This window comes from Sciurus vulgaris (genome assembly GCF_902686455.1).
Source record: "Sciurus vulgaris genome assembly, chromosome: 4".
NCBI classification, from domain to species: Eukaryota; Metazoa; Chordata; class Mammalia; order Rodentia; family Sciuridae; genus Sciurus; species Sciurus vulgaris.
In genome coordinates this window covers 62,162,425-62,187,443 of record NC_136464.1, presented here as the reverse complement: position 1 = coordinate 62,187,443, position 25,019 = coordinate 62,162,425, and positions in this window count along the sequence as shown.

Genomic DNA, 25,019 nt, shown 5'->3' with positions numbered 1-25,019 from the left:
TGCTGATCTAATTAGCAAAATTGCATGCTTTTTATATGCCATTTTCCTTTTTATTAGCCAATTGGAAATAATATATTATCAAAGGGAAACCCACTTTTCTTTTTTATGTAGTACTCCTGCCCTATGTTCATTGGTTCTGCTGCCAGAGTTGTGTAATAAGCTTTCTGGATGTGGAGGAGTTCCTTAATTCTTTGCTCCAGTTCACTTCCCTGGATAAGGAGGATAGCACCCCACCCTACTATTTAGTAAATTACTACTCTAAGAGACTGAATGCCACCAGAGAGCATTAAACCTCAAAGACTTAATGCACTTTCAAAGAACTGAGAATTATTTGCACACTGGAACCTTCAGGCAAGCTGAGAAAAAGATAACTAATGAAATTGTTCATAAAGCAGTTAGAATGTAAAGTATTAGGGTACTTCTTTGCAGCTCTGAATGGTAACATACTCAGAGCATTTGGGTTAATTTTGCTTAAATAATATTTCTAAAGAGTTATCTAAAACTGTTTCAGTCTGACTCCTTGTTTGGGACATTCTTCAGTACTATTGATGGGCCATCTGTATAATGAACTCTCTAGATCCACTACAAGTCAGGAGGCTGATCAGATTTAACTGGTCCCTGGTGTTGACTGGTTTGGTTTATTATTATTTTTGCCTCAAACAAGTACATCCACAATTTTCTATAGTGACTACCCTAAAATTTCTTTTACTGTATTCTCAAATCATATTTATCAGAAAGTGAGCTCACTAAGCCTAGAGGTATCAGTGATAATTTATTTTAAATATTCTTTCCTTATTAAACTCTCTGTAGACTCATACCTCCTTCCTCACTTCATTCATCTCTTTAAAACGTATGCTGCCTTCTTGTCAAGGGAACTTCTCCTCTAAGTAATATTGATTTTTGGTTTTCACTAGGTTTTTACTTCATCCAATATTCACTTTAAACAATTTGACATTCTTTATAGTTGCTTCTTCATGGATTTTTTTCTTTCTGCATATAATATTCTTATCAAATCACTTGTAAAAATACTTGATCATTTTATTATTTTACTGGTGCAGTATTTTTTGCCTCCATTAAGTCACCAGTAAACCAAAAGATAACCAAAAACAATGTGGAAGTTGACCATCAGGTATGGGTACGTATGTAATCTCAATATGGGTACGTATGTAATCTCAATAGTGATTTAGCCTGATTCATGTTATTATTTTCATTCAAATGACACAAAACTAGGAAAAATTACCAATCTTGGATTTTTATTATCCAGAAGTTGTTGATTAAATAGGAAAAGTGAATGAGTGAAAAATAAACAGAACTTTATGTTATAAGATGTGATCTTGTGTTGGGACTACTCCAAGGGAGAAAATTTTGGAAAATGTTCAAAGCCACAGGAGGCTAGATGCTTGTTAATCAGATGGCACTATGTTAACTTGCTTATAATGATGTAGCAGAGAAATTGGATAGATTAATTTTTCTATCATTGCAAAAATTTCCAGGTATCCCTCTATCTAACAATGCTTATCAGTGGGTCATTTGCAAAAGTATCTGGGATCCTATGTCTTGGAGGCTGTATTTTAGAGAATCTTTGCTGAAATACTACTCTTAGAACAACTTTTCCTCAATTATAAAATCACTTCCTCTCAATGTCCTTTACTAATTTTAGGCAGTAGAGCTTCTAGGGAGCTCTAAGACTTCCCTATTTTAATATAATACTGATTATAAAAATGACCCCAGATCTTCATCTCTTCTATCTCTATCCTGTCCAATGTGACTCTGCAGTTTCTCCCATCAAGAGGAAGAATCTAGTATTCATCCTCTGAATTAGGCTGTTATAGTGACTTCTTTGGCCAGTAGAACCTGGTAGAAATGATGATGTGTGTCAAAGACTTTGACTTAGGAGATCTTGAACATTTTTCTCCTTCTCTTAAAGTGCTCTCACTGTCTGTGAACAGTGTATATGGACAGAACCATCCTTGCTGAGCATGTAGACCATGGATTTGGTGTATGATTCTTGTCATCAATGAATCATTCATGAGGCTAAGATATATCATCATTAAAATACATAATACTAATTTCAAAGGATTTCTCTGAAAATTAAATGGAAAAATAAATATAAGCCTCAGACACCTAGTAGGCATTGAACAATCACTTAAATTATGCTATTTTCCATTTCTCCTCTGAATGTTTTACTATAGTAGTCTATTACTCAATTCTGCTAAACTCAGCAAAACATGTAACTGAATGTTACTACCTGGCTCTGGGCTGAGTTATGACATTTCAGAGATAAATAATATATGAAACTCATAGTTCAGAGTCTTACAACCTTTGATACAAACTATTAATTTTTCCATTATACTGGTTACTTCACTAGGAGTCTTTATTCTATTGCCAACTATATTCTCTATATTGCCATTAAACTATTTTATTGAAAACCAAACTGATCATGTTCCTCTTCATTAAAATAATTACAATGTAATAACAAGAAATCATCAATCCCAAATTTGTCCATATTTCCAAGGATTGGTCTACAAATTTCTTATACCACATAGTGTCTTTCACATTCTTCATGACTTTTGTCTATCATTGCTGAACCTTGGGTTCTTCATGAATAAAACACTTAAAATTTTCCTTTTGTATTTGATCATTAAGGGCTATAAGACATATAAGCCATTAGAGTCTGCCCTAAGTGTTCAATTAATGGTAACTCTTTACATTGTTTCTACTTTAGTACCTCGATATTATTCTATTTGAATTGTTACTTCTTTTATCATCACAGCTATTACTACACTTTGAATTTGTTATTTGCTATCAACGCCTTCCTTTTCCTGTAATAGTGAGCTTTCCATAATCTTGATAAATTAAACTGTTTGTAAAGAATTGTTGTTTCTTCTGACAATACCTTCCAAACATTCTTTTATGCATTGTAATTTGTATTCATCATTTATAGTTACTTTGAACATCACCTGTTGGTGAAGAGTTAGGTCCTCATTCCTTGAACCCGAACTGAATATTCTACTTTTTATACTTGCATGTTTCTTCTCTCCTATCTTTTTCATTTAGAGGCCTATAGTACTTGGCTTATCTCTATATATGTTTGTATATATTTAAAGGGCATGCACTTTTCTCGATAATTTTGTTTTCCCATTTTTAAGTATCTACTATTTGTTTGACAAATATTGAGAGAATGAATTAAAAACATATTTGAGAAATATTCTTTAAAAACCACTGATATAGCTCTACTTGTAACTTACTGTAGACTTTTCCATTCAATTGGTTTATATTTTTTGCACACAAAAAATCGAACACCTCTCTGGCTTGTTAGGCATTTTATACTTTTAAGGAGAAAATAATTTCGAAATTCTAAAATGTTTCTTCTTTCTAATAGCTCAAACAACAAATGCATTCCTATTAGGATTAATCTTATTTATATTTTAAAGTATAAAGTGGCACATTGTTATGGCTTAGATCTGATATGTCTCTCAAAGGTTTATGCCTTGTTTCCCAATACAGCAATGGTTAGCAGTGGGGCTTTAGGCAAGTGATTGGATCCTGAGCCACCCCCCCCCCCACCAGAGGATTCATCTGTTGAGAGTTGGATGGACTACTGGAAGTGGAAACTAGACTAAGGAGCATGATTGAATGAAGTGGGCATGGGGGCATGCTTAGGAGGGTATTTCTTATCCCCATCATATCTCTGTCTCTTTCTTTCCTGGTTCTCATGAACTGAACAGTTTTCCTCTGTCATGCCCCCTGCCATGATATTCTTCTGTCTCATCTCAGGCTCAAAACAATAGAGTCAGCTGACTATGAACTGAAACCTCTGAAACTGTGAGTCAAAATAATTCTTTCCTCCTTCGTCAGGTATTTTATTCCAGACACAAAAAAAGTTACTAACACATATTAAATTTGTGTCTTTAAAATAATTTTTCCCTTTCCCATTTATGAGAAAAAATTACTTTATGATGATGATTTTACAACTTTCAAGATAGAAAAATTGGATGCTACTCTCTAAGAATATGAGAGTAAGCCTTAGAGAATACTGCCAGGCTCTTCAGTGAGTGCTGGGGAACTTGGGAATCTTGGTTTGGACCACTGGGGAACCCATCACAGACAGGCAGTAGAGAGAAGGGACCCTGAAGCATAGAGAGAAAAGAGAAAGAGAAAGGGACAGTCTGAAATGATTTTCTAGTTTCAAGGTCTATTTCCATTTCCTCTTCTTAGATTTTGCAAAATCCCCTTGAAGTTTTTAATGCATTTTCATTTGGGTGAAAGGAAATCCTACAACACATTAGTTTCTAATAGGTGCAACCAAAACAGACTCACTGAAGTTGTATTCCAATGAAAGATATTTAATAGTCATAAATGAATATTTTTAAACCTTATTCAGGTTACTAAAGAAACTATTTAATAAATTAACAATAGTTGTAAATTTTTTTTGCTGTCAAAACCTCAATTAATTAAAGTTATTGCATGATTGTTCATTTTACTACATGGATCTTTGGTTTCATTTACATATTTGTTTAATGTTTTTTAAAAGTCTGATTCAAATTAGGAAAATACTAGTTAAAGTATAAAAAATTCTGAGTGGATGGAACTAGAACTAATGAGACTGACAACCATCTGGCAGCTGTGATAATTTATTAATATTCTATTCCTTTAATCTAATGCTGACTGATATGAAATTATTAGGAAAACCTGGTTAAATTTTATTCACATCAATATTTTATGTATAGTGTATGCTTAGTTTTATGATATATATGAATTCAATGTGTAACCTTTGTATTTCATAAATGTATTTTTGTCCTTAATGGAATCTTGTAAGAAAATGCTTTAAGATGCTGTGAGAATTTTGGATACTCAAACAGCTTTAGATTCAAATTAACTTGCGAATTGATTTCTACTTCAAGCAGTGTTTCACTAAGTGCAAAAAATATAGATTAGACCACTTTTTCAAGAAAGAATCTTCAAATTGATAGGTCTAACTTTTACCCTTAAACAGTATTTCAGTTTATACTGTTTCTACATGGTAAGTTCTACATGGATAATTTGTAAAAAAAAAAAAAAAAAAAAAAAAAAAAAAAAAAAAAAAAAAAAAGGAGTAGATCTTTCTTTTTTGTCCCAGGAAAGAGAACTGAGAGAAGAATTTGAAAAAACTGACTTTGGGATATTTTGATCTTTGAATCATGATGCATAAACTTACATAGAATCATTGTTAAGTTTTCAAAAATAATGACATCTCTGTGTAGCACTGATTCAGAAGAAAATTTATTATAGATCTACTCCTTTTATTGTTCTATATAATCTTTCTACACTATAGTACATTCATCCATGGTGTTAATAGCCTCTGTATCATCAGAATGATTGTTGAACTGATTAGTAGTAGAGTTTCTTTTTTAAAATTTTGTTGAGATGAAATTCATCTATCATAAAATTCACCCATTTAAAGTGTACAATCCAGTGGTTTTTACTATCTTCAGAGTTGAATAATCCTCACCACAATCAGTTTTAGAACATTTTCATCACTCAAAAAAGAAATTCCACAACTACCTAGTAATCAGTTCACTTCCCCCATTCACCTGTCCTCTCCCTCCAAACCTCCTACCAGTGGCAATTGCTTATCTACTTTATATCTGTCTATATGTGGCTTATTTTGGATATTTTAAAAATTATTACTCTCATATAGTTATAATTATACATTCTTTGTTTAAAATATTCCCCGTCACTCTCCCCCGCAATCTCTCCAGGCTTGTATAAGTAAGATCATATAATATTTATCTTTCCGTGCTTAAATTATTTCTTGTAGCACGTGTTCATCCAGGTTCCTCGATATTGTCACAACAAATGCAAAAATAGACAAATGAGATTAAGTCAAACTAAAAAACTTCTGTACAGAAAAATAGAAAATAAACAAAATGAACAGGAAGTCTAGAGAATGGAAAAAATATTGGCACTATAAACATCTGATAAAGGAATAATTTTTAAAATTTATGAGGAACTTAATTCAATAGCAAAAAACACATTAAAAATGCAAAAGGACTGAATTGACTTTTTTTAAAAAAAGAAATATGAATGGCTAACAGGTATGTAAATAGGGGTTCCCTATGATTAAACATCAGGGCAGTTCAAATAAAGACCACACTGAGATATCCACCTCACACATACCAGAATAGCTAATATCAAAATGTCAAAAGATATCAAGTGTTGATGAGGATGGAGAGAGAAGGGAGATCTTGAACACTATTTGTGGGAATGTAAATTAATAAAGTCATTATGAAAAATGGTATAATGGTTCCTGAAAAATAGAACTATAATATTATCCAGCTATCCCCCTACTGGGTTTGTATCCAAAGGAAGTGAAATGAGTATACCAAGGGTATACCTGAACTCAAACACGTTTCAGGCCTGTTCATAATAGCTGAGACCTGAAATCGGCCCATGTGTCCATCAATAAATGCATGCAAAGAAGATGTGATATATACACAATGAAGACAAGTTATTCATAAAAAAAAATCTACCATTTTTAAAAGCATGAATGGAGGACATCATCTTATGTGAAACAAGTTAGGCATAAAAAGAAAAATACCAAATGATTTAATTCATGTGGAATCTAAAAAGCATTGATTTCATAGAAGTAGAGAGTAGAACAATGGCCAGAGGATGGGGTGATCAACAGGGGAATGACATGGGGAAACATTGATCAAAGTATACATAATTGTAGTTAGAAGGAGGAACAAGATTCAGGAGTTTAATGGAGTAGGATGACTCTAGCTAATGAAGTTATATTGCATTCTTGAAACATGTAAAGGACATGGAAGTGTTTTCTCACTACTGTGAGAGAATGCATGTTAATAAACTAGATTTAACCATTCCACCATGTACACATATTTTAAAATATCAGGTTTTGGTGATAAAAACATGTAATATTATCTGTCAACCAAAAAATAAAATCTTTTTTTTTTTTCTTAAAATTCTCTCACCTCTGTATCTGAGACCATTTCTTTGAAGTCCATTTGGAAGATGACTGGTTAGTGAGAGTTTGGATTAAGGGGGGCAAGATAGCAGATTAGAGAGAGGCAGCATTTCTCCTAGGTCAGCTATCAGAACTCGAGCAATGGGAATATTGTTTCTCTCTGAGGCTTAAAGTGAAAAATCCTGAGATTGAAGGGTCAGTCTGCCCTCAGCAGAACCAGAGACACCGGGGATTCAAGACTTCAGTTTCTTTCATTTCAAATTCAGTCAGCAAGTGTCCTGTCACAGGAATGAAAACTGGAGATAACAATTACTTTTTTACTGGGGTCTCAGGCACCACAAATGTATTTCATGCCTATTAAAGAAAAAAGCTTCCTCTTCTTGCTAATTAATTTGAAGGACTGTTAAACTGTGAGTGGGCATGGCTGCTCTATCTCTGAGAAATCTAGACATGGATAAGATATCATTGTGCAGGGATCTTTGGAAATAAGGAAGCAAAGGGAACAATGTCAGAGGACTGAGATTACAGGAAGACATATGAGGGTTCTTTATATGAACTCTGGTCCATTTCCTCCCCAGAAGGAATTAAGGCTCTGCTACGATATTTATTTCATCCTCCACCATGAGACTCATGTGAACCCTTTCAGAAATCAGAAAACAAAGGTTTCATAGATACAAAAAAATTTAGATTTCATCTGGTAATTTTCACCTTAAAAGAAATCCTGGAGAATATTGCCATTTAAAAACTACAGATTTCAGTTTTTCAAAAATTGCACAATATTTTGTAACAGTTTGACTGGGGAACACTGTGTTAAATGGATTCAGACTTGCAGGAAATTTGCAAACTGTGTACAGTTTGCTTGTTGTTCCATCACAATCCACTAATGTCCATTTCTTAGGTGGTCAAATTGTCAAACTAGGAAATTTAACATTTCTTATTCAAAATTCACCAGTTCTTTCCCTATCATTGTTCTGTCCCAACAGTCTCACTAGAATTCTTTGTTACTTTTAATTTTTATATCTTCTTAGTGTTCTCCAATTTTCAATAGTTCCTCAATCCTTATTTTCCATTTGTAATCTTGACTCTTGAAGAATTTCTAGTAAATTTGTAGAATGTCCCTCAATTTGTATTTGTCTACTGTTTTCTCGAGATTAGAATGAGAGTTTATTAAGTTCTGATAAGAATAGTACAAAACTAATGTATGTCCTCTTAAATGTACATTATCAAAAAAACCATGAGACTGATAAATTGTATTATTTTGGATAGTAACTTAACAGTTGGTTATAATGGTATGTGCTGAATTTCTCAACTATGAGTTATTAAATTAACCTTTGTAGTAAAGAAATATATCTTGGGGGAGATATTTTGATTCTATTGAAATTGTGCTTCTCTTCGAACTTCCACCCAATTGTTTTTGTGTCTATATGTGGATCTGTGAATTAAAAAATCAATGTCATGAATACTTATTTTATTGATCAAATATCTCAAATTCTGGTGCATTATGAGTTTCTTTTTGCCATTTTTTCTTGATTTTAATTTTTTAATGTTTTCAATACTGCATTATAGTTATACATAATAGTGGTGTTCATTTTGATATAATAATACACATGTGGAATATAATTTGCTCCTATTCAGTCACAGAACTTTTTCTCTCCCTCTCTTTCTCCTTCCCCCTTTTCCCACTGCTCTACCTTGCCTCTTTTCTGAATATGAGAGAAGGCATTTGACCCTTGACTTTCTGAGAATGGTTTATTTCACTTAGCATGATTTTCTTCAGTTCCATTTACTAGAATATGCCCTAATTTCATTCTTCTTCATGGCTAGGTAAAACTTCATTTTGTGTATATACCCACTCTTACATGCCAGATATAAAACCCACTTTGCATCTATGTTCATCAGTAATATCGGCATATCGTTTTCTTTCCTTAATGTACCTTTGTCTGGTTTTGATATCAGGGTGATATTGGCTTCATAAGGTGATTTTGAGAGTGTTCCCTCCCTTTCCATTTCATTGAATAATTTGAGGAAGATTGGAATTACTTCTTGAAGGGTCTGGTATAACTTGACAGAGTTAATCTGCTCCTGATCTCTTTTTTTGGAAGACTTTTGATTGCTTTTTTATTCTCATTGCTTTATATTGGCCTATTTATGCTTTCTATATCTTCATGGTTTAATTCAAATAGGTTATATGTGTCTAGAAATATTACTATCTTCTAGACTTTTCTGTTTATTTTAGGATAAATTTGAAAAATACTTTCTAATGACTCTCTGGTGTCTTGGCCAGCATGACCAAATTCTCGGGTCCAGTGAGGGGCAAAGGGGGGTTGGAAAATAAAGATTCACAAACATAGATCTTGAAGGTGGGATCAGGTGGAGCCTGCCCTCTGATGGAGATGCAGATGTAAAGAATTACACCAGCCATCTTTATTTATGTATGTCTCGTTATCAGGTTAAACACTATGCAACCATTATTCTTTGTATTCAGGAAAGTTACAGAAACTAGGATATCCTATGTAGCTTTTCCACAGTTGCAAAGTGCAATATTAGGAGCTTTGTGTAGCTCTCGAGAAAGCCCACTGTTTAAAGTTACTGTAATGCGGGCAGGAACTGGAGAAGTGGAGCTAGTGAAACATTGTAGTTGTCTAGCATAAGAATTCCTTTATTCCTTTCTTCCCAGGAGCTTGTGCTTGAGATCAAGGTTAGAACTGATAGTGATCTTGCACGGAGTCTCCTCATGCAGTGCATTGCTACAGTGGCTAGACATCCTGTGCCCTTGCATAGAAACATTCCCAGGAACCAGGCATGCCATAGCCATGAGGTCATCAGAGACCCCTGATCTCAGAACCTGCTCTCCCATCCTCTGTCACCACACTCAACACTCTGGATTTCAGAAGTGTTTGTGGTCATATCTCCTTTTTACCTCTAATTTTGTTGATTAGGGTCTTCTCTCTTTCTTTTGGTTAGTTTGGATAAGGGTTTATCAATCTTGTTTATCTTTCCAAAGAGCCAAATATTTATTGCATTGATTTTTAAGATATTTTTAAAATTTTCAATTTCAATAACTTTGGCTCTGATCTTAATTATGTCTCTGTTCTCCACTTTTTTTTTTTTTTTTTGAAATTAGTTTGCTGTTCCTTTTCTAGGAACTTTAGGTGTAACATTATTTTGTTCATTTGGGTTGTTTGGGGGTTTTTAAATTTTATTTTATTATGTAGACCCTCGATGCTATAAACTTTCCTCTTAGAGTTGCTTTCATACTGTCCCAGGGCTTTTGATATATTGTATCTATCTTCTAATTTGTTTCTAGGAATTTTTTAAATTTCTCCCATGATCTTCTATGATTCATTCTTATTCATAATTGTATTATTTTCTAGGTGTTAAAGTGGTGTTTTTATTTTGTTGTTGATTTCTAAGTTCAGTCCACTGTGATCTGATAGGATGCGAGAAATTATTTTGTATTTGCTAAGACTTGTGTCCTAAAATGTGATTTATTTTAGAAAGGTTGTACCTAAAAAGAATGTGAATTTGGTTGTTGATGAATGAAATATTCTATATACTAGGTACATTTTATTAATAGTATTTTTATAGTTCTTCTTCTTTTTTATTTTTGGGGTACTGGGGATCAAACTCAGGGCCTTGTGCTTGCAAGGCAAGCACTCTACCAGCTTAGCTCTCTCCCCAGCCCGTATTTTTATAGTTCTAATGAACCCTTACTTAATTTATATTTGTAGAACCTATCTATTGGTTAGAGCAGTGCTTTGAAATCACCCATTATTGTTGTATTCATGTCTATTTAATTCTTTACATAGAGTAGAGCTTGTTTTATGTAGTTACACCAAAGTTTGAGGCATAAGTATTTAAAATCATTATGTAAAATCCATTATGCCATCTATGTTCTTCAATTTCCCTCTACACAATGCATGCTTCCTCCATTCTTCCCTTACCTCCCTCCTCCAATTAAGTATCATCATCCACTTATCAGAGAAATCATTCTGCCTTTTTGGGGGATTGGCTTATTTCACTTAGCATGATATTCTTCAACTCCATCCATTTACCTGCAAATACCATAATTCTATTTTTATTCAGTACCGAATAATATTTCATTGTGTATATATACCACAATTTCTTTATCCATTCATCTATTGAAAGGCATCAAAGTTGGTTCCACAATCTAGCTATTGTGAATTGAGCTGCTATAACATTGATGTAGCTGCATCACTATTGTATGCTGATTTTAAGTCCTTTGGATATAGGCCAAGGGGTGGGATAGCTGAGTCAAATGGTGGTTCCATTTCAAGTTTTCTAAGGAATCTCCACACTGCTTTCCTGAGTGGCTACACCAGTTTGCAACCCCACCAGCAATGTATGAGTGTACCTTTTATCCCACATCCTTGCCAACACTTATTGTTGCTTTTATTCTTGATAATAGCCATTCTAATTGGGGTGAAGTGAAATCTTTGTTAGGTTTGATTTGCATTTCTCTTATTACTAGACAGGTTGAACATTTTTTCATTTATCTGTAGATTGCTTGTAGATCTTCTGTGAAGTGTCTACTCATTTTCTTAGTCCATTTATTGATTGGGTTATTTGTATTCTTGGTGTAAAGTATTTTGAGTTCTTTATAGATTCTAGAGATTAGTGTTCAATCTGATGTGTGTGTAGCAAAGATTTTCTCCCACTCTGTAGGCTCTTTTCACATTGTTGATTATTTCCTTTGCTGAGAAAAGCTTTTAAATGGAGAAAAACTGAAACCATTTTCCATAAAAACTGGAACAAGTCAGGGATGCCTTCTTTCACCACTTCTATTCAACATCATCCTTGAAACTCTAGCTAGAGCAATTATACAGACCAAGGGATATGAATAGGAAAAGAAGAACTCAAATTATCACTATTTGCTGATGACATAATTCTATATTTAAAGGAGCCAAAAAATTCTACCAGAAAACTTCTAAAATTCATAAGTGAATTCAGTAAAGTAGCAGAATATAAATCAAGACTCATAAATCTATTGCATTTTTATTCACAAGTGATGAATCCTCTGAAAGAGAAATTAGGAAATCTATCCCATTCACAATAGCCTCAAAAAATAAAATAAAATACTTGGGAATCAATCTAACAGAAGAGGTGAAAGACTGCTACAATGAGAACTACAGAACACTAAAGAAAGAAATTGAAGAAAATCTTAGAAGTTGGAAAATTCTCCAAAGTTCTTGGATAGGCAGAATTAACATTGTCAAAGTGGCCATACTACCAAAAGCACTATACAAATTCAATGCAATTCCAATTAAAATTCCAATGATGTACCTCATAAAATAAAGAAAGCAATCATGAAATTCATTTAGAAAAATAAGAGACCCAGAATAGCTAAAACAGTCCTTAGGAAGAGCAAAGCAGGTGGTTTCTCAATACCATACCTTCAACTATACAACAGAGCAATAGTAACAAAAGTGGCATGGTATTGGCACCAAAATAGACAGGTAGATCAATGGTACACATAAATACACATAAATATAGTTATCTCATACTAGACAAAGGTGCCAGAAACATACAATGGAGAAAAGAGGTGCCAGAAACATACAATGGAGAAAAGATAGCCTCTTCAACAAAAGATACTGGGAAAACTGGAAATCCATATGCAGCAAATTGAAACTAAACCCTATCTCTCACCCTGCAGAAATCTGTCTTCTATGTGGTCTAATCTCTTGAAGCTTTCAACTGAAGTTTTAATTTGATTTATTAAGTCTTTCATTTCTAGGATTTCTGTATGATTCTTTTTCAGAATCTTTCTCTGTATTGAAGTAAACTTTCACTTTCGTATCTTTCTCTCAGTTCATTCTTTACATCTTCTTTTAGTTTATTGACCCTTTTAACTATGGACTTCCTAAATAATTTATCTCCACATTTTCTCCACTGTGGTGTTAATGGGATCATTTTTGAAGTGTTATGGGCCCTTTGTGGTGGCTTGTTGTCTTAATTTTTCATATTGTTTGTATGTCTATCCATATGTTGGGATGATTTTCTCTTCTACTTTTATGCAAGGAACTATTTAGTGAGTTTCTTTCTCTTAATTGTTACAGACTGGGCAAATATCCAAGTACTGATACTCCCACTCAGCAAGTATCTTGTGTTATACCCAGCATCACTTTAAGAGAAGCTACTAAGACCTATTAACTGCAATCGCTTCAGAGCAAAGCCATGTACTAATAAACCTTAGGGGTGAAATGTATTGAAAATGTTTTTCAAAGTTCCTCTAATCCAAATATAATATTATAGCAATGTTCTTGAATAGATTGATAAATTAATTATTAAAGACAGTAAAATTATTAATACCCTAGAAGAATTGAAAAAGGGAGAAGAGAAAACATGGTCAAAGAAAAAATGAAAACAAAAATTTACAAACTTCAATTAAAAAACCAAAAGAAAAAAAAAGTGAGAAATTTGAGGCAGGAGCAGGTGATGCAGGTAATGCAAGAGGGAAAAGAGAGACTCAGAGGACCAAGTGTAAACCTGTGGTATGAAAGCAAAGAGAATGATTCTAGTTATGCTTGAAAACATTAGGAGAAAAGCAAATCCATTGGTTTGAAGGCTGTAATATTCAATAGTAGGGAAACAACTATCAATTCAATATGATAAGTAAAATCTGTAAGATCAAAATTGATATTAGAGCTCATTGATATTATGATACTCTAGGCCCAAGTAGGGAGATTTTATATTGAGTCTTTCTGATTTGGGTCATTCAGATGATGCCTAAAACTCCTTGTCTTTGTCTCTGTGTTTCCCTGGGTATGGAGGTAATGATCCCCCTACCAGCTTATCTCTGATACAATTCCAGGAGGCTCCCTCCAATCTTTGGTGTTCCAGGTGCCTACTAGCTTTCTTGTCAATCAAAGGAAAGGGTCACTGATTGTCTGACTTAGCATCCAGGTTACTCTCTGTTAGATAGGTGCAGTCTTGTGAAACCTCCTGAAGAAAACTCCACTTATTCAGTGCTTTCAAATCCAATGTGGGCACCCCATGTATATTTTGGAGTGTGTGGGGTGTGGTGGTCCAATGTAGAAGAATTGTATTCTGGTTGATGTGCTAGTGAGTAGCCCTTGGGGGTGGGTGGAGAGTTTTAGTGCTGTTCCTCCCTCTTGCAGTACAGAGGTCACAGGTCAGCAGGTTTGCAGATGGGCGCACCAGTTACCACTGGTGTCTGTGGGACACTCTTCTGTTAGCCCCTTCATGGGATATACTGCCCTTCTTTGTGCTCTGGGTTTTTCTGCTGGATGCTTGGGATTAACTTCAGGAAATGCTTTCTATGGATCCACGCAACTGAAAGAGAATTGAGTTAACTGCCAACTCTGAGACGTGGAGCTATGGACTCTCTTAGAGGTGCTGAAGCACAGGAGGTACTTCCCTGGTTGCTATGTTTTTCTCACCTGCTAATGTTAGCCTAGAGACCCAAGTAAGTGTACTTAGGGGTGCTGCATCTGCTGGATGTTTCTGTTGGGTGTAGGGGTGCAGGGCACAGGGCTGTCACTGACTACTGTGGAATGCTGAGCCCTCTCTTCCCTCTGCAGAGACTTCTTCATAGTGTCATGGAGTTTGATGGTTCTCTGTATCTGTGGGGCCTATAGATGCAGGCTTTTGTGGGCAGTCTGTGGAACAGAAGCCTCCATGCTGGCTGATGTAGCTCACTGGGGTACTGTCTCTATGACTGGGGTAGAATGGCAGTTTGCCTGCCTTCATCCAAGCTCCTATGACTGTCTGTTTTGTGAATCTCTGTATGCCTGTTCCCCTCTGCCCGGCTTCTTTGTATTGGTGATATCTAAGCTCTTAGAGACTATCTGAAACTGTGGGTCCTGAGTGCAGGCTCTCTGTGGGCAGTCTTTGGCACAGAAACTTCAATCCTGGCTTCTAGAGATCAATGGTGTTGATAGGAACTAATTTTATGAACTTTTCCACTCCACCATCTTCTGAGTCCATCATTAATTTCTTCATGTTGATTTCTGTATCCTTTCAACAAACTCATTTTAAAAAGTTACTTCCTACCTGTGACAGCACAACTTGCTCTGAGCTCACTTTGTATGTTCCCTATCTTGGTCTTGGTGTTAAAAATTTCTTCAAAGTGACATGCCCCCTGTTGAAAAACGGTGCTTCAGTCCAAGATCTGAGCACTAAAAATGTAATTATTAATGCACCATCATTTTTCTACAACCTCTCAGTACACAGAGTTAGAAAATATATGTATATATACTAATTCTTATCTGTATAGATATCTATATCAATCTACCAATCTATGTAGATATTTAGCCATTCATCTATGTGTGTAAAATACACACCTATGAAATACTTCATACATATTTTGATGTTTCACTTCAACAACACCATTGTGTGAATTTTCTACTCTCCTTATGTATAAAGATATGGAAGATAGAGTATACTCAGAAACAACAAATATGTTTTTGTCTTGAAGAATTGAATGAATTTATTTTATTTTTCCCCAGAGAAAATGGAGTGTGACTGAGAATTGGAAATATATTTTTGAATATTGGTACCTTTAATTTTAGCTGACTATTGGATACCCAGGAGAGTCAGGAGCAGAGTATTAATCAAATTCTCAGGGGAGACATTAGGTTTGTAACTATATTTTGTAGTTATCAGCATATAAACTGCACTAGTTATAGGACTAAATGACATCACTTACTTACTAAGAAAGTATTGATAGACATAAGAGGAAAATTTTGTGTTAGGCCCATGGCAATATGGCATTTTGGGATGAGGGAGAGGGAGAGGGGAAAACAGCAAGGGATGCCAAGGAGGAATTGCCAGGGAAGTCAGCTTTGAATGAAGTACATTTGGTTTTTAAGAAAGAATTTCAAATGGGAATGATTAATCTATTTTGTCAGATGTACCCAAAAATGCCCATCTAAATGACAGATTTAAGAAGATGATGTTTATTTAGTAAATTTACTGCGGAAATGAAAAAGATCTGCTTTTTCCTCTTATTTCTACCATTCCAATGACTTGCATCTTGCAGACTGCATATCTACATATTTTCACTTGTAGCCCACTTTCTCTCCCATTCCATAGTTTCCAGTGGACTTACGGGCATACTGATATTAAATTCACACTTAAATGTCACTGAAATGAAAGAATCAACTTTGTAGAACTTACCAACTACTTTTGAAAAATATGTGCTTTCTAAAGTCTTGTAAGGCATGTGTCTGCTCTTGGAGATGTTAATGAAACAGATTTCATCTTCCTGCAGTGGAGATATATATATTCTTTCTCTACATTTTTTTCTATTTACTTGTTTCCTTGAAGATTCTCTCTCCCTTTTTTGTTTTTTAATGGTGCTGGGGATTGAACTCAGGACCTTGTGCATGCAAGGTGAGCACTCTACCAACTGAGTCCAGTCCATGTTCTTACTTTTTTGTTAGGTTTCAAAGAGAAAAGTGTGACAGGGACCTTTCTTTTTTTAAGTTTTAGGGACATCTTTTATTATATGTCTCCACCCAGGTAAAATAAAGTTATACTAAAATAGTTTCACATTGTTTTATTTCTTATTTTAGCATATGACTTTATGTTAAGGACAGGAACTTAGAAGTAAAGCTCAATAAATATTTGTAAAATGAGTGAAATACTTTACTGAACGTTCAGCTAATTTTAAATTACATTTTCAATTCCTAGTTATTATTTTCTTAAGATGTACTATTCCCTTAAGTATTTATTGTTATTAATGTAATTTCTACTTTGAAGATTTTATTTGTTTTCTAAAACCTCTTAAGTGTCGATTTTTTTTTTATTTTATTTTAGTACGTTTCTTTTGAGGTCTTTCTAATGTGTGCAGTCACAGGGCTAGAAACTTTTCATTTAAAAAAACCCAAGTTTGTAGTTAAGTTAAAGTAATACTTAATGGCATGGCATGGTGGTGCATGCCTGTAATCTTAGTGACTTGGGAGGCTAAGGTAGGAGAACCGCAAGTTTGGGGCCATCTTCAGAAACTTAGTGAGGACCTAAGAAACTTAGTGAGATCCTGCTTCAAAGTAAAATATAAAAAGAACTGGGGATGTAGCTCAGTGGTAAAGCAGCCCTGGGTTCACTACCTAATAACAAAGGAAAAAAACAAAAACAAAAACAAAATTTTCTAAGAAGTAATAAAACTTCTAACTATACAAAAATATGTTAATATAATTTTTAATTCTGCATGATTTCATATACATTATAATTCATTAACAGTAAAAAAAAAGTCAACTGAGTATTGAAAAGGACCAAAATTTCTTTTCTTTAGAAAATCAAGAGTCTTAGAGTTATCATTATCTTTTAGTGGGTTTTGCTTAGTATTTTATTTTCCTTCTTACCAGGAGGAATAAACACTCCACTGTAAAAGCATACATTTCAAAGATTTGTTCTGCAAATAATTTTCCATAATCACCTCTCTGATATAATTGAGTGCTTTAGTAAATCTACCCTCCTGTCATTAGATTAATATTTAAGTCCAATCAATTGAATTATAGGAATTTTATTCTATAATTGTTTGGATAATTTTTCATGGAACTCTAATATATACAAGTGTCCTTAAATGTATAATTCCAGTATTGCAACATGTCAGAACATATGTTAACGACTTTAAGATTGCCTGTGGTCTTCCAAAGGCCACACGTAATTTTAGATTTGAGATCCAAAATTTGATCAAGTGTAGGATTTCTGCATGGTACTATTTTAGTTCAGACAACATTATGTTCTTTTTGACCCTCATTCTAAGATTGAGATTATAATATTGTATCCATTTATCTATCTACCTATTGATAATAGTTATATATTATGTAGTTATAACGTTACATATTGCTATATAACATGTAACCATGTTTGCAACCTGTTTCTAAAAAATGAATAGTCTAGTGGCAATTTTCCTGTTCTACTCTGATATCTCAATTGTGCATTTCAATTTAGTTTAATAAATATTATCTCTGATGGGGTTTATACATTTAAATAGATGGTGAGAATAAAAGACATTTTTTGCAGGTAAATTATAGATGAAAAGATGTGGCTTATATGCTCTAAAATAGTGGGTTTTTAAAATTCAGATCCTAGCTAGGCAGTTATTGATGTTGCTGGTAAACTACTGGTACCCCAAGACATAGCTAGCATGCTGCTGAGTTCACTGCAGATAATAATCTAGACAGCAGACTCTTTAAGCAAACAGATCCCACAAAGATAGAAAGGGAAGAATCAGGGGCCATTTATGCCAATTTCCTTAGCTTCACTCACCTACTAAATAATATACACCTGTTTCCATGGGTAAGTGAGGTGGTCAGTAGATAGCAAGCATGTTAAACAAACAAATATCCCCTCCATGTGAAGGCAAAGGAGCAGAAACTACGGCTTCCTTTTCAATAGTTGGAATTAAATATTTATGTATTTATGTGTTAATTTCAGATGATTTAAAACATTTATGTCTTTTTTTATCCATCAAAAAATTGTAGCTCTTTATTTAGTCAGATTATAAGACACTAAAAATTAATTTGGGTATTTTCATTAAATCATTTGGACCTGCCATCTAATTTGAGTTTCACTTTTTAACAAATTTTGATTCTTTTGATTGATAATGATTATTTTTTTAATTCCTCTAAAATTATTTGTAATTCAAGTTTCCTAAATCTTGTCACACCATCTTTATCCTAAAATTTATTGACCTAGAGTTGTACATTCTGTTTTTCATAATTTTTAAAATCTCTCCCATATCTGTGGTCTCTTGTTCACCTTCTTATCTTGACTTACACTTATTTACAAGTTCTATAAGTACATGCAATTTGCTTTCTTCTTCTGTGTATTCTCAATGTCTAGATGCTGACACATGGTAGTAATCTAATATACATTTATCTATTATATTTGTTTTCAAACTATATTCCAGCATCAGTTAAAGAGGATAAGACAGATTTTGTTTGCCTTGGCATCAACAGATTTCTCATAAAAGAAACATAAGATTTCATACTGATTATTCATCCTACATTGCATACCTGCCAAATACTATTGTTAAAGGCAAAAATAATTTTAGCAACAGGGATACTGTATGAGAAAATGGATTTGATGATAAAATATTTATGAAACCAATATGATTGTGACAATACAAATAATCTAATTTGCTGTCTACTTCATGTATTGGAGAGAAATATTGAGAATAGTCTCTGGATACAAGTGAAACATTTCTCTTTTTACCTTTCATGGAAAATGTTGAAATCAAAGTCATCCAGTATTTTATCTGAAATTGTTTGGACACAAGTCTGAACTTACTAGGTATATTTTTTTCTCCTTATCTTTCTCCTTTTTTTACTTTTTGATATCATTTCTTTATAGTCCACCTCTTCTCATGATCCATAATTCGGTATTCCAAATGATAAAAGATCAGGATGGGAATGTATGTAGTTAAAGAAGTAGGGGGATGAAGAATAGAAGGATCATAAAAAGGGAAATTGAGTTTAAGAAAATCCCCAAGCACTTTAGTTTAACCACAGTGTCTCCCATAGACATGCAGATGTGTGCAGGACTGATCCTAAAGCGCTCCAGGCCTGGGAGCCTAGGTAAGATCCATAATTCATTTTCACATGATGTTAGTTACTTCTTCTACTGTAGTCAGAGATCCTTCACAAAGCAGTAGATGAATCCAGTTTGCAGCTTTTTACCATTCTTAAAACCAACCTCATTTGTAGTGTTTGCCACCTGTGTGATACCTTTCAGTTTTTAATTACTTAAGTATCTTTATATGCAGGTAGCAATTCCCTATACCAAACTCTCCCTCTTTATATGACTGATGCAATTTTGTTTTTGTTTTCTTACCAGATCCTGACTGTTAGAAACACTGATAAAGCATATAGAAAACTTGTCTATTACTTTGTCTTCATGATATAATGAACCATTCTGCTGAGGGGAATATGTGGAATCAGAGTTCCTAACAGTCTTCACTATCTTCAAGGAATAAGATTTCAGAAAATATTCATTAGCATTTTAGGACATTATCCTCAACTGAAAATTTGCACTTACCTCACAGGTTTGTGAGGGTTAAAGGAAATAATCTTTGCAAATCATGCAGGATGCTCTCAGTGAATGTTAGAGGCAATGATTATGATGAAAATTGTGATCAAGGCAGAGTGATAAATTTCAATTACTTAAGAAGTAAAAGTTTTGTATGTAGTTTACTTGTTTTAAGGTATAAAATTCTGAAATCTAGAGATATTCACACATAAAAGTTACAAATTTAAGGACCTCTCAAACTCCTAATTATACCTATAAACATTGAATGTACTCATCCACTAAAATCTTCAGAGTAATATGTAATTTCACATAAGCTTATCATTTCACAGAGGAATCCTGGCAGATAACCCTAAGTCAAGGTGACGTACTTTCAAGGATTATGATGCTATTTATGAATGTAAAGGTTGATGGTATAATTTATAAAAAAGAAAATATTTTATTTCAAAACTACAAATAGTTTGCCAATAAGAAATTTAATTTTTATGTAGTGTGCATATGCAGATAATTCCTTCTTTAGAGAATTAGTGGGGTATATTGTTTAGATAATAGATGATATCAGACTGCCTGAATTTAAAACTAGACAACACTCTTGCTAGTTCTGTGAACTTGTCCAATTTACTTAACTCCACTACAAGTTCTCTAATTTACAAAATGTCCTATGTTCTATGTCCATGTCCTAAGACATAGGGTTAAATGACATATGACAAATAAAACACTGAGATCATTGCTTGTCATACTGAAAAAAAGTTTGCTTTCTTTGTCAAATTCCAACATTCTTTTATATAGCAATAGGTCACTAAAAAGTGTCACGTTTCTTGCCGTTTTGTGGTATAAAGGTAGCTTTTGTTTATGAGGAATTTCAAATAATAATTTCTCCTACATGTAGTTTGTAAAATATATAAGGCTACTACCTTAAAAGCATCTGTTGTTTTTCTACCATCTCCTAGCACAACACTGCAATAACTCTGAATTTGATAGGATTATAGTTTTACATAAAGTTTTCATCAATAACTAAACTTTGTACTGTAATTAAAACAGATATTCAGGCTGAAATAGAGTGTGAAGAATTGGCCGGTCCATTAATTCAGCCTTGTGCAACTGTTTCTTATCCTTTTTCCTTAAATTTTTCTATGTGATGCCCCATTGGCTAAGAAGTAATCACCCCTTCTAAAGAGGATATTGATCACAAATATGTTCTATTTGTGAGGAAAACAATAGGAACAAAAGCTTGCTTAATGATGAACTCTATCACAAGGAAAATACTTCCAATTGCTTTGGCCAACATAAATGAATGTGGACTGAATACTAACTTCTCTTTGGAAAGATGGTTGATCTCAGCTTAATCACAAAAGGAAGACAGTGGTAAAAGAAGAGTGAAAAAAGAGCTGAGATGAGTTTTTCCAGAGCACAGAAGTAGGTAAAGTTGATTGATAGCTAGTGTTACTCTCAGTGTAAGACTCCATCAATATAATTAAATTAAAAGTGAAGAGTTGGTTTGGAATTTCTCATCCTTCCTCAAAATCACAAGGGAGTCTGTTAACAAAGCTGCTTTCTTGCACACAGGAAAGTTCAAGGGAATAAAGAGCAAATAAGACCAGAATTATGAGACTTTCAAACTATTGTCTTCATTATATTTCATCAAGTTCTGACCTAAAGTGAGACAGTAATAATAGAAAGACCATATTCCATATGAGGAAGAGAGATTTTATCTGATTTGGGTTATAAAGTATCGTGCATGTTAGTTAGACTCAAACTACCTCTGTTCATTCAGAAAACACGCATCGATCCCAAGTGTGTTCCAGGGTAAGAAACCAGACAAAATCTGATGCTTTATAAAGAAACAAAATGGAATTTCTTAGAAATGTCTGATTTCTGCCATTGGGAACAATAAAACTATATAAGAAAAGAATAAGGCAACAAAGGAAAAAACAATAGTCAAGATAAGTTATGGGTATTCATTCATTATCATGCTGGTTAAGTCAATAGTGGAATGAAATTTTTCAAAAACACAATATGGTTTTGGGAGAGCTCAAATGTCAAAGAAAGCTTCCTGGTGGTCAAGTAGCAAGGATTCAGTTTTCTCACTGCCACATTCTGTGTAGATATGACAAGTTGAGAAAATTTTCTCTATAAAATGTCAAGAGCATATGGGTAATAATTGTCCCATTGGACAATGTGCGCTGAGGACACATCCAGGTAATCCACTCAATTTTGTTTCTTATACTTCAAGAGGAACCATGCCACTATGTAATGCTAAGTTTACAACTATTATAACTGAGAAGAACTAAAAGAATTGTAAATGGTAAAAAATTAGAAAAGGAATTGGACTTCAATGACACTCAAGGGAGGTTAGGGAATAATGAGTAATATTGATGAGAAAAATTAATAGTACTAACGAATGTTGAGCTTACCCCCTTGAGAATTGAGACCATCCTTCTAGTGCTGAGAGTAAGCTGTTGGGCGTGAGGGTGACTCCTTAGCTGCAAAGAGCATTCTCATCAACAGCATGTCCCTTTCCTGGTGATAGCCCAATTCTAATGGCTGGTTGATGAGTGATATAGAACCTCCCCATCTTCTTTCACTCTAGGCAGGAAAACTTAAAAGAACCATCTTAGCTCTGTATCTTCCCAGAAAGATCAAGAAAGATTTCTGTAACCACAACTGACTCTCCCCTCTTCTTAACCCTGCTTCCTTCAGCCCCACAGGGATGTTGATGTAAGGGTCACTTTTCAATAAATCTGTACACAAGTCTTCATCTCAGAGTCCATTTCTGGAAACCCAATTCAAGACAGTGAGATTTGGGTTCCACATGAGGAAGAACTTTCTTATAAGTAGAATATTCTCAAAATAGTACAGACTGCCTTCTGAGGTTGTGAGTTCTCCATCTTTGGATGCAGTCAAGCAGAGACAAAGGTGCTCATGACCTGAGGTTTGTGCAGAAGAATTCTTATTTTAAGAAGAATTGAACTTAATGATTCGATGATTTTTAAAAAGTTGTTTTTAACTCTGATTTTTAATACATTTCTGTAATAATACAGTCACTTTCTTTATAAAATTTATGTCTGTGGTTCTTTATACAGTCACCAGTTACCTATTTGGGAAGATAATTTTTTTTTATGCCTCTTGGGTTCCCACTTAACTTCTGGAAACATATGTAACTTACAAAATGGACCAACATCTCCTAAACTAACAGTACAATGCTACCAAAAAAAGATTAATTTAAAATATAAAGAAAAAATATTTTGTTTTCCTAATATTTTGAATTATATACCATTATGCACATGATCAACAATTTTGAGAGACCCACAAAATCTCTCATGTGTCTCTAGGCCATGTTTACTATATCAAGCTCACTGAGAAATACTAGGGTAGCAGTTTACATTCCTTCGGCTCCCTGCATCTGACTACCCCTTCCTATGTACTGTGATGTTCAACATACGAGGCAGAGTTTAACTCTCACTACTGAAAATAATAATCTAATATACTTATTAATAATCTTAGATAACTCATAGAAAGTATAAGCACTTACTACCAGATGCCACCAATCAAATATATCTACTCAATATTTTCATTCAGAAGTTAGTGATATCACTTCTGGACCAATTCAAAATATAGGTCACGGTAGTACCAGAAGGTGTGTCCAGTTTCCAGGGTGCAGTGTCATTAGAGTTAGTGACTTTCTAGTGTTATTGAGTTTGATATATAAACTCCATCTTGTGCTCAGAAGTGTCAATAAGAGAACCTACACACTGGCTGAGTATCTTCTCAGCTTGGTTCTCCAGTTCTCAAATAATTCAGTGAGCTAATTTTATTTATTTAGTTATTTTTTAAGAAATTCAGTTTTCTGCTTTAGGTGCCCAGAGGGAGCAGATGCACTGGTTTTCTGGTCTTGCCAGCTCTGAAGACTGTGAACATTAAGCTGAAACCCTGGATATTCATAGGAAAGAGTTAAAAAATAATTAGTCAGAAGAACACTGGACATAACCTGGAGGAAAAGTACCTATTGAGGACTAGTCTCTGAGAATCACAGGAATTGGTGACATGGAACTCTGTGAAGAAGTTCTGTGGGAGTTGCGTTATTTCTAGTCATAGTCAGAACTTAAAGAAAGGGATAGACAAGCTAGACACATCACAATCTCTATTCAAAACTTGGCCTGAAAGTCATGGATAGTCTATGATAGTGCTGTAGATCCTCAATAATTTGTATTCTCACTTAATTTTGAATGTATTTTCTACACTCTGATTTGAGATGCTGAGTCTAACACGAGTAAAACACATTTCTACTTTTCCTGTTAGCTCCCATTTACGCTTAGTTAAGAAAATAAGCAGGCTGGAGGAGAGAGAAGGTGCACGTATCCTGCTCCACTGCAGGGAATGCCTTTTGTTTCTCTGGTGCAGTGGTGGTATTTCTGTTACCACACATGACACCCATTGTACAAGTACATGTGACATCCATTTACCCTGTCTAAAGGTACTTTGATGTGAATGGTGACATGGTGGTCAAAAGTCATAACAGGTAAATTAGTATTTTTCCTGTTTTTGATTACCTTAATCAGCCACCGCTATGGTTTCAGTTTGGTTTATTCTCCCAAATTGATGCTGAATTAAATCCTCTTTGTGAGTGGTAAGAGTGTGGGTGCTTAGTCTTACTGGGTTGTTTAGAAGTGGGGCCTTTCAGAAGCAATTAGGATTACATAAGGTCATCAGGGTAGAGACTCTATGATTGCATACTGGTGGCATTATAAGAAGAAAGATAAGGACCAGAAAACACAGGCACTCTCCCCATCCCTTGCCATGTGATGCTCTATACTCTCAGAATTCTGCTAACAAAATCTATAAATAATTGCAGTTCCTAGGTCTTGGATGAAAACTATGAGCCAAAGTAAACTTTTTATTTCTCTATAACTTATCCTGTCTGTGCTATTGTGTTAGTAGCAACAGAAAATGAATGAAGAGAACATTTTTTGTTACATGTCTCCTTGGAAACTACATTTCTTTTTCCTAATTGTAATTATACTTGTAGCTGATATTTTTA